The sequence below is a fragment of the Vespula vulgaris genome, chromosome 9, assembly GCF_905475345.1.
Source record: "Vespula vulgaris chromosome 9, iyVesVulg1.1, whole genome shotgun sequence".
Classification (NCBI taxonomy): Eukaryota; Metazoa; Arthropoda; class Insecta; order Hymenoptera; family Vespidae; genus Vespula; species Vespula vulgaris.
Genome location: NC_066594.1, coordinates 2,416,453 through 2,427,500, shown reverse-complemented (window position 1 = coordinate 2,427,500; position 11,048 = coordinate 2,416,453). Strand labels below are relative to the sequence as shown.

General features: G+C 36.8%; 1 long non-coding RNA gene across 2 annotated transcripts in view; it reads left to right on the top strand.

Moving 5' to 3' along the window:
* The window catches only part of LOC127066280 (uncharacterized), an 11,160-nt gene extending 3,487 nt beyond the window's left edge, over positions 1-7,673 (top strand). The window contains exons 5-18 of one of the 2 annotated variants that reach the window (XR_007782344.1): positions 116-355; positions 755-930; positions 1,250-1,471; positions 1,903-2,258; positions 2,340-2,368; positions 2,466-2,943; positions 3,150-4,313; positions 4,790-5,066; positions 5,579-5,957; positions 6,062-6,115; positions 6,177-6,406; positions 6,571-6,672; positions 6,762-7,059; positions 7,485-7,673. This is a non-coding gene — a long non-coding RNA (uncharacterized LOC127066280). Of the gene's footprint in view, positions 1-115; positions 356-754; positions 931-1,249; positions 1,472-1,902; positions 2,259-2,339; positions 2,369-2,465; positions 2,944-3,149; positions 4,314-4,789; positions 5,067-5,578; positions 5,958-6,061; positions 6,116-6,176; positions 6,407-6,570; positions 6,673-6,761; positions 7,143-7,484 lie in introns of those variants that run through there. The other variant, XR_007782343.1, reaches the window with a different exon arrangement.
* The last annotated feature ends 3,375 nt before the right edge of the window (positions 7,674-11,048 follow it).

The window sequence follows — 11,048 nt, the reverse complement described above, 5'->3', positions numbered from 1 at the left end:
TTTTACTTAATTTTTTGTTCTTTTCTTTTTTTTTTTACGAACTTAGCATGTTTCTTTCTTTTGTTCTTTTTATTTTTGTTAAGTTTGATCTAGACTTAAGAGATTACTTTTTCAGATTCGCCCCGAACAGTTTTAATCAGAGTATAAAAGTTCATCGTAAAGCTGGATTATGCGAGTCGATATATATATAGATCGACTTTTCAAATACAAGTACGTCGACGTTCTTTGGATCTACTTCGCTTTTGTCGGACCGAGTATTGCGCCTCTCCATTTTGTCATCCCCTAGCGGAGTTTCAATGTTGTAACCATGGAGACGTCGCGTTTCCGCAAGGGGAACGTATAAGGGGTGTCGAGCGTACGTAGGCAAGTATGGTGTGTCTGCCATTGTTAAAATTCGTCCGTGTCCAATATCGATAATGAAAATACGATATTGAATGAAAGTACGATGAAATTGTGATCGTTTAATGGTATCATTTGATAATGTTTGAACAAAAAAAAAAAAAAAATAAAAATAAAAAGAATGAAAAAAAAGAAATGTCGATGAAAAAAAATGAAGTTAACGAGAATTCAATGAATATTTCCACACACACACACATATATATATATATTTTTTTTTTTTTTCAAAGGAATTCATTAAACGAACAAAAGAAATATAAATTACTTTACGATCGATCACTATGTGTAATTGTATCGCGTAAAATATTTTCACTAAGCTATCTAATTTGGTATACTGTATCTTATTCCCAATTGACAGCTGGATGATTGATGAGAAAATTTGCTCTCGGGCCCGTCAACCTTTCAACGCTTCACGGCGTGTCCTCGGCGTTAAATGGCCAATGAGTTTCATAGGAGCCATTAAGAAAGGGGTCCTTGATTCGTAATGAGACTCTCAAGGAGAATCTTATGATTATCACCCATTAGGATAATAGGGTAAGACTCTAGCGCGACTGTATCTATTAAAGGTTTCATTGAAAACATTATCTTCTTTATTCTTTTCAAATATTCATTGCAAATATAATTACATTTCTGATTTTTATGCCTTTATACTTATCTTCTTATATGCTGTATTCATAGTGTTAATATCTTTTGAAAATGTCACTGAGAATTATTCAGTTTTCTTTATCTTGGATGAATGAACTTGTAAAAGAGAAAGTGAGAGAAAGAGGAAGAGGAAGAGAGGGAGAGAGAGAGAGAGAGAGAGAGAGAGAGGGAGGGAAAGAGAAAGAGAAAAATAATTTTGATCCTTCAGGAACGAAGGGAACGTTTGTTAGTTCTGGGCCATGTCACGAATGCAATTAGTGACTGATTCGCCAAGCACTGGGAAGTCCTTCACAGTAATAGCGAAGGGCTCTTCAACTGTTCAAGTACTCTTCCGGTAGCGACTGCATTTTGATTTGCGCCCCAACGTACTACCTTAAAGTGCAACTTCGCTTTACTGCAAACCAATGGAGAGATGGGCATACCTTTAACGGTCTTGACTCTTTTATTCTTGTGAATTTGCTATACTTTTAATTGCTATACAAAGTGAATACCTTTATTGCGTTTAATGACGTTAATTTATTCATTTATAATATAGATTATATTCGGATATTTTTGATATAACGAAAAATAAATATTGTAAAATTTTACTTATTTTAGATGTGACATACTCTTTTGCGATTGACTTAGATCCGACGGAACACGTATCTTTGTTCTGAATAGACAATATACGATTAGAATTTAAAATTGGACTTTTGTTTGCATGAATTATTGGTTAAACAATATATAGATCACTTTGTAAACGTAATTACCTCATACATTTTTCGTTACATTATCATCTAAAACGATCTAACGTTTTGATAAATAACATTCGTTCTTGTCTTGGCTATTCACAACTCAAATTTTTTTTTCTTGACCTTACAGAGAAAAACTCGGCATTCGATGACGAAAGTTTCTACGGGGGAGACTGTTTACAGGCACGGGAAAATCGTCGCTGATGCTTTAGAACGCCTCGTTGTAACCAGATTCCCATTAAAGCAACACCTTTTGTAGCACGGAACGGCATTGTGGTAACATTATTGTCCGCAACAAGGACGCATTATAATTCATTGTGTTGTTCTCGTAGCGTAAACCATTCAAAGATGCCTAATGCGACACCTGGTAGGTGTAATGTTGCCGCCATATTCTATTATAAGGATAATTTGATACATATCGTGAGCGAAATCCCATACAAGTTTTGTCGAGACCCTGTGACCCTCCGAGTGAAATCGTTGCTGTATGTAAGTATGTTAAACTGGTATATTTTTAATCGATATATATATACATTATTATTTAAAAAGATATTTGTTAATTTATTATAGAAGATTGCTGATGATTTTAAAAAGATGAAGTAAGTCGATTTCAACGAAGATTTTTAAACTCGATGATTTTGGCAAATAGCAGTCTACTATTGTCGAGAAGTGATCTTATTTATCGTTACGCTGCAGGAAAACGTAGCTGCTATCTACAGCAGAGTCGTGGCTACTAGGATTTTGGTCACGTAGAAACCTGGTAACGAAGTTAAGCTGGAAGCTCCTTCCAGGGATGGACCTTCGTATAACGTGTCTCGATTCCAAGAGCCCCATGTACAGAGAGCCCATAGAACCAAACTCAATATGGTGGAGTCAATTGGACCGCCCGTACTTTAGGGGCATCTCTCTTTCTCCACTCTTCTTCGAGCATATTCGCTTCGCCGACCTCCCCTCCCCCTACCTCCCTCTTTTCTTTCTTTCACCCTCTCGTTCACATAATGGAGACACAATCGACTTTGAAACACAATCGATAGTTACCAAGTCCATCGAGCAAAAATGTTACTACGGCTTACGTTCTTTGAATGACACATGTATGATCGTTGCGATGGTTGTGTGGAGCAACAGCCCTATATGCCATTAGGATATACGTATTAACGCGAAGAATAATATGGAGGTAGACACCATTTTATTTCCATTTAAAAAGTATCGCGCATAAGTATTACGTTCTTTATATGTTTATAACTAAAGATAACTTTTACAACTAAAGATGTATAATTGTTTTGATATTTCATTGGTTTCGATTTAACTTGGCTAAAGATTTGTGTAAATAAATTGTAAATTTCCAACTGACGATATTTAATTTACGTATATGTGTTTCAGAGGATTCTGTAAGAAGAAAATTCGATCATCGGCATTGCATTTTCATCGTCAGTTTCTCGTACCGTATGAGGAGAACGTATTTCTCGGAAACGAACGGTGGAGTTTAAAACGTCGATCGTCACATCACATTGCCATGGCGACGGACGTCGACGTTGTACACCCTGGCGCTCATTTGTTTGTCATTTCCTCGCGGCGACTCGCGGAAACAAAGGACGAGAGGCACGAAGGCACGAAACAAAAAGCAATCCGCTCGGCGGCGAACGAGCAAACGGTTGGGGGTGTGATGGTGGCTTGATGGGGATGCCGTTGTTGTTACCCGTCTGCTGAGGATAGAACAAGGGTCGGAGTAAGGGGATGGAAAGCGAAATGCCGTGAATTACCTGTTCGGAAGAGAGCATTTCGTCGTCATTTTTATTTCGTTTCCCGTTGAAAACTCAACGTTCAACGGAAATCGCCGTACGACTGGCTCTCCGCTTCAAATTCGTCATACCGCTTCTTTTATTTCAACTTTTTTTTTTCTTTTCTTAATATTACGGATCTCGATCATATGAGAAACCATACCAGTTATATATATATATAACCATACCATTATATATATATAAATAGAATTTGTTTTATTTATTTATTTTTTTTTATAATTAATTGTAAGAAAGTGTACAACTATTTCAAGTATTTATCATATATTTTTTCTTTCGTTCGTTCTTTCTTTCTTTCTTTCTTTCTTTCTTTCATCCTTTCTTTCTTTCTTTCTTTCTTTCTTTCTTTCTTTCTTATGATTGAATACACATTCCAGGTATTAAATCACACGTGCAAAGTAACGAGATACCTATATCGTGATTCGCTTGAAGATTCTTAACAAGAATGATACTATATCTGTCGCGAAGGTCGAGATATTGTCGACGGAAGGACAGCACGTCAGCGAAGAGAAAGACGTCGAGTGTGTTCGTCGACTCGTTAGCGACGATGACTTTTCACTTTTCAAAGCCGAAGCCAAGGCTTAACCACATATTTCCCTCTCACGGTAGCTGAGTGTCGATTACATATGCCCTGGATATAAATAAAGCAGGCATAGAAACTCGTCTACGCTACAATTTCTTCTGTCAGACGAAATTTATTCCGCGTGCTCTTTGTAAATTGACAGTCATTGCTGTTTTTTAACAAAAGGTGATTATAAATATCCAAAGCGTTCGAATACCTGAACGATTTTATTTCTATATATAATCTTTTTATTTCTCGACTCGTATCAAAGCGATCAAATATTATAATTGTTTAATATCTTTTTCGTATTCGAAACTTATTCATTTAATTCTCTATAACATAATGTTATCGTAATCGTCGTTCAAACACGCACACACATTCATTTATATGGTCGAGTTCGATTTTACTATATTGCCACCAATTCAAATAATTGTTACTTCATATCCAAAGTTTCTCATGATTTTATTTTAAGTACGTATAAGTAATACACAGCTGGTATATTACCATTATTTATAATGATTACTTGCTAGTAATGGTACAAGTAATGGTATTATAATTTTTCTCTATAGATACAAACAAAAATTAAGTCATAGAGTATTAAGTAAAATATCGTTTTTGCAGGTACCGCATTAACATAATAATGATCATTTTTTTCTTTACAGATTACTATGAATTAGTAAGAAAGTCAAGGAACGTCCTTGATTATTTCAGTGTTAGTCGTCGTTGAAATGTGGCATCGAGTAATTAACACTCGCATTATTCACGGTAGGAGGAGACGTTAGAACCCCTATAATACTCTTCCTCTCGTTCCGGATAACCAAGCGAGAGACCCATTGACTTCGTTCATTGATTTTACGTCAATCTGCAAAGAGCACCCTTGCGGGCTCTCCGTGATGCGTTTACCATAAGCGATAAGGGCTGTACGGAGTTAGGTGTGAGGTAAGGGCTCGCTCGACACACCCCATGAAAGGGAAATAGAATAGAAATGACCCCCCATGGGATTCGTATTAGGGACACATGGCTAGACGACAAAGCTTCGACAACCCTCTAGAATCTTAGGCATGTATACGATTACATAACGTTACGTGCTTGCCGCCCCTAGAACGTTGGGGTTGGTACGAGGGTTGGAATATACACGCGCACCACCCCTTAAAGGGGGTCCAAACCTCCATTTTGTCCGTGAACCATGATCGTTGGATCGACATTTTTTGTTCGAAAAAATAACTATTTCTTTGACAATATCCCGATTATTTTTATGGTAATCTTTTCTTGTAATAACATTTTTATTTTATTGCAATTGCCAATTATTGTATCGTAAGTTTGTATTATATGTTTATAACTAGTACGCGTGTATGTTTAAATTGTTTACAAGAATTGATCGATTCTAAGTTAATTTTTGTATCTTTTTATTTATTCGATTATATCAAATGATCTTTATATCTTCTGTTTAGAGAGGACTAAATCTATATAGACGTCAATGGCAGGTTGCGTAAAATCTGTAGATTTGCTGATTCCTATCGAAATCCTCGGGACACCTGTTGTGTCACCTGACGAGGAAAGATAGTTTTGGTTTCGCGTTATCGCGGTCAGTTGAGTGAGTTTTCGTGTAAACTCGACGTATTGGCTCGAAAAGGTTTGGGTAACGCAACTCGGACGAGACAGAGGTTAATTTGGTACGAGTTGTAATCCCTCTCATCCGTCGGATGAAATTCCAGGACCCTCCGGGATGGACGAATGACAGAAGGCTTTGGATTATTGCCTTGCTTTATTGAGGATTATATCGAGTGCGAAAAAAAAAAATGAATCGACGCTTTTTGCTTCCATCATTAGGTAACAACTTTTAATGAAGTTGCTATCTTGCTTTTATTCATCTTGAACATTTTAATTTCAATGCTCTATCAAAGTATAACACGGACGATCTTTTTTTTCAACAGATAAACGCTCCCCGTTGTACAATGGATATGTTGAATCAATCATGCAAGTATAGTGTACGTATCAAGATAACTGGAAGAAGGAACTTTGCAAATGAACATTTATTTTCTGTGGTAGTTTAATCAGCGTGGGGTCGACGCTATCTCGTTGTTCTCCATTTGCTTCGACCGGAATGCGAAGACGTGCATGGGATTGTGATGTTACCATTATTCGCCTCGATAACGTTTACGATACGCATATAGCCTAGCATATATCGCATAGGTTGGGAGGGGTCGGACCAGAGCGTGCCGGCAGCTCGTCGTTAATATAATGGCGAAAATGGCAAAACGGGTCGACATCACGTAGAGGTAATTCAGCACGCGTACGCTCGTCTATCAAATTGATTTCCACACCTAGTGTCCTTACAAGGGCGTTTATTTCGTCACGTTCACCGAACGATAGATTGTGTGTCATCGTTTATGGCGAAATACGATTGACGAAATGTTGTTTTTTTTTTTTTTTTTTCTTTCAGCTCTTACCTTTTATACACCTACATATACATATACGCACATGAATATATACAGATATATATGTGTGAAATTTATAAAGGATCCAATTTGTATATGTTAAAAAGGTAAATAACTAAATTTATGTATTGATACATTCGTGAAAATTCCGATCTGATAGGAATAGTGAAAACAGTAATGATGAAAATTCAAACAGGACGTGAGCCAACACTTTTGAAATATTTGAAAATGAAGCTGAAAATGATGAACTCATAACCGTCACTCTGTTCCGTCGCTCAAGCCTTTTGGAGTCTCCCTAATTGACCCATGCCAGTAGCCAATAGGATTTGAAATTATAGGTCTCGAGGAAAAAAGACGATTATCAGTCAAATAGAGAGAATACAAACAAACATTAACGACTGGGACTTTGACGTTAATCGGATGGAAAAGGAAAGCAGTTAAAAAGAATTTGTCTAGTCGGACTAAACTCGTCACGCATTTGATTAAAATTGCAGGTAAGTTGGTGGTACATCGTTGTTAAAAATTAAAAATTAATAAATATATATGCTTATGCCTATATATTATTTTTTGTAAGTTCCTCGATTTTGTATTTGTAATTGTTACATACAATTAATTACACTTTATCGAATTGATTACTATAGTATCGTGGAGATTATGATATCAACAATCATAACACAAATGCAATATCTTCCTATATTTCATTTCTCTTATATATATATATATATATATATATATATATATATATATATATATATTTATATTCATATAATCATATTACATAATATATATTTATTTAGTTTTAGTATCTATGAATACTATACTAAGCGTTCTAATAACTAGACAGGAAAGTAAGATTTTTAAAATGGTATGCATTCCACGACATCGGCTTTATCGTACGTGCTGTCTTGGTCGTTTACAGGGAAATGACGTAGATGAAAATGAATAATGTATAGAAGAGCATATGTAAGCGTAGATAAGAATCTTATCAAAAGAACCGATCAAAGACGTTCTGTGAGGTCACGCTCGAGTGGTGCCGTCTAATTTATTGAGTGCAACGAAACGGTGATATGGCGAAGGTTACCGTTAAGATTGGACAATAATAATGATGATAGAGTAAAAGTAATATATATATATATATATATATATATATATATATATATATATAATTATATACATATATAACTATAATAAGAAAAGAAACAGTAATCATAATGAAATAATAATAAGAGTGATAATTAAAAATGATGATGATGATGATAATAATATAATAATAATAATAGTAATGATAATAATAATAATAATAATACTAGAGAAGCAAAAGAGAAGGGAGAGAGAGCGAGAGGACGCTTCTAGCGATTTGAATCCGGCGTGTGGCATTTCAAAGGCCTAGTTAGCATTCGGTGTCACGTAGAGCCCACGGTTTAATACATCAAAAACGCCGGATTCTGTCGCCACCGCTTCGTCGTACCTCCCGACCGTTCCAACACCCCCTAGGGGGTTCACCGGTATTCATTTGTTCAGCCTTGCAACCCTCTCGAGAACTGTGCGTGTCTTTTGTTTTGACCGACGCGAGTTCTGATTGGACCGTTCGTCGAGTTCCGCCGGCCATGGCAGCCTTTTCCTGGGCTAGGGATATCGGGCCAATAGCCTCCTCGAGGGCGTTCCTGGGCGGAGATTCAAATACGTCCTGCATCTGTCGCGCTGCTGTTGTCGTTGTTATTATTATTATTATTATTATTATTATCATCATCCGTAGTCGGCTGAATGTGAACGTATATCTGAATATCCGCCTAACACTCGCAATGTTGGTAAAATCGGCTTTTCCGAACGGTTTCAAGCTTCTTACGCGAGATGGCGCTGATAGTACGATTTTTTAATCAATGACAAACCCGATATACATGGATTATATCATATATATATAGTACACACACACACACACACACACATATATATATATAAACGATCGCCTTAATATATATGTATATATTCTTTATAATCATATTATAATAGTTTTCTATCCCTAATGTTTCTATTATCAAATCTCTAATCGATGTTTATAATGCTCCAATAGACGCTTGACCTTGTTCGATCTTAATCAACGTTCAATGTAACTTTCGATTATCGATCGATATTTCGATCAAAGGTATTACTTTCTACGTTCATAACCTGAGCTCTTCAGTCGTAGGAATAATTTCGCGGATGAAAGTCGTGAAAATAGTGTTGACCTTTGTGAATTATTGAGAGGGAGAATGTATTTAAGTTAATTCGAGTGGGAATAACGCGTGTCAGGACTTTTAGAATCGACATTCTTTCACGATTTAATATTTCAATGATTCTCTTGTTCGTTGATCGTAATTCCCTATTAGTTGGAATGTCGCGAACAAAGTCAGGTTAAGTGTGCACGTACATACGTAATTTGGGGATACATTTTTCCTTTATTAGTGCTCGTTTGAACGTAAGTTATTAATTTGTGCAGTGTCGACGTTGCAAGCAAGTTTGAAGTGGAATGAAGCAGTCGGGGATATTTTTTGAAGAGAGAAGAGAGGAAGAAAGAGCTTCGTATGTACCTGCCATCAGTTACTGTAAGTACGTAGATACTAAATTATTTGATTTTTTACACATATATGTATATATATATGCATATTGAACGACAAGATATACGGATATGATATATTGATGTACTACGTGATAATAATATGAGACGATATATATATATATACACTACTCACTATATGTTAATTATATCGAACAATGTACTATACATATTGAACGATATATATAATATTATATACATTGAACATATATGTATAGGACTTGTATAATATATATATATATGTGCGTGTGTGTGTATATATATAATCGTTGATGACATTGAACGAAGATGAAGAGAATCAAAAGAAGGGATATATAAAATGCAGCCGACGAACTTTACTACAACTCATCCTGGCAAAGGTCAGAGGTTTTAATATCCTCCGTTGGACACCCACTTGGCAGCGATAATTCGAATTAATAAGCGCAAATTGTCGGGTCTTGGCTAATATATATATATCGTGTATTCTTATTCGCGTGCCGATTCCGGTCTTTAGTTTCCCATAGCATGCCAAGGCATGTTACCATGATAATAACTAGCGACATCTATCTTTGCCTTTTACCGCTTACGTACTAAAAGAGCCGTAGAGAAATGTTTGCTTGCGTAATACGCAAGGAGATAAAATTATTTTTATTTAAGGTTCTCTTTAATCGTTATTGTAAGCTTCTTATGTAATTATTATTTTTCTTCTTCTCCTTCTTCTTCTGCTTATTTTTGTTCTCTTGTTTTTTTGTATTAGGACGACGAAAATCGACTTATTCGGCGAAAGCAAAAATTCTCTTTATCCTAGCGATTCTATCATGTATGCTTGCATTATTAATTCTCCCGCGTAGAGATAAGGATTTTCATGTAAAAACGGGGCGCGATTCGTCGCGCTAATGCGGTCAGTGCCGAACGTTCGAGGTGCTTTCTCATAGGACGAAAAGAGTGAGAAAAAATGAGAGAATGAAAGAGAGCGAGAGCGAGAGCGAGCGAGAGAGAGAAAGAAAGAGAGAATGAGAGGAAGAGGAAAAAAGAAAGAAGAAAAGGCAGGCGGTGGTGTACTCTATGGTTCGTCTATCCACACAAGGGGCGAACGCGCAAATGGCGCTCATTTGTACTGATAGGGATCGTTGGTCATCTTGCAAAAAGCGCGCGGCTTAACGACCGAGATGTGCCTATGCGATATCTCGTCACAGATCCGTCAGTGATATCGAGCCTTGGCTCCAACAACGATCGGCCTGCTGGAATTAAAAATGTATTACGAGAAGTGTCCTACCTTTTTTCTCCTTTTCTTTTTTTTTGTTGTATTTTTCTTTTTTCTCTTTTTTCTTTATTTTTCTTCTTCTTTTTCTTCTTTTTCTTCTTCTTCTTCTTCTTTTATTTCCTTTCCTATTTTTAATCTTTCAAATCGAAGCTTCCGATTTTTTTTTTTTTTTTTATGAAATCTGTGATAGCGTTTGCCCGATCATAGAGTCGTTCATAGACGATATACATATAGAGAGGTAAAATATTTTTGTAGCGGGTCAGAAAAATTGGACGGTTAAAATCAGTGCATCGCGACGGCTATGGTGACGAGGAGAGAACGGGGATGAAGAGGTGGAGGTGGAGGTAGAGGTGGAGGTAGAGGTAGTAGAGGTGGAGGTGTAGGTGTAGGCGAGGTGGAGGAGGATGAGGATGAGGATGAGGATGAGGTGGGGAAAGAGGGCGACATCGACGGTAATCCACTCGATTTCGAGTGGCGCAACTTCGAGTCGCGAACAATTTTTGTTGACTGCGGGCTCGCACACCACGCGAGACTAGGGTTTTTCGCGTTGGATACACAAGTAAAGAGAACACACTCGTTCGCGTTCGCTCTCTCGCTAGCTAGGCTACTGCCGTCGGTCCTGTTGTTGCCATTGGAGAGGTGCCAAT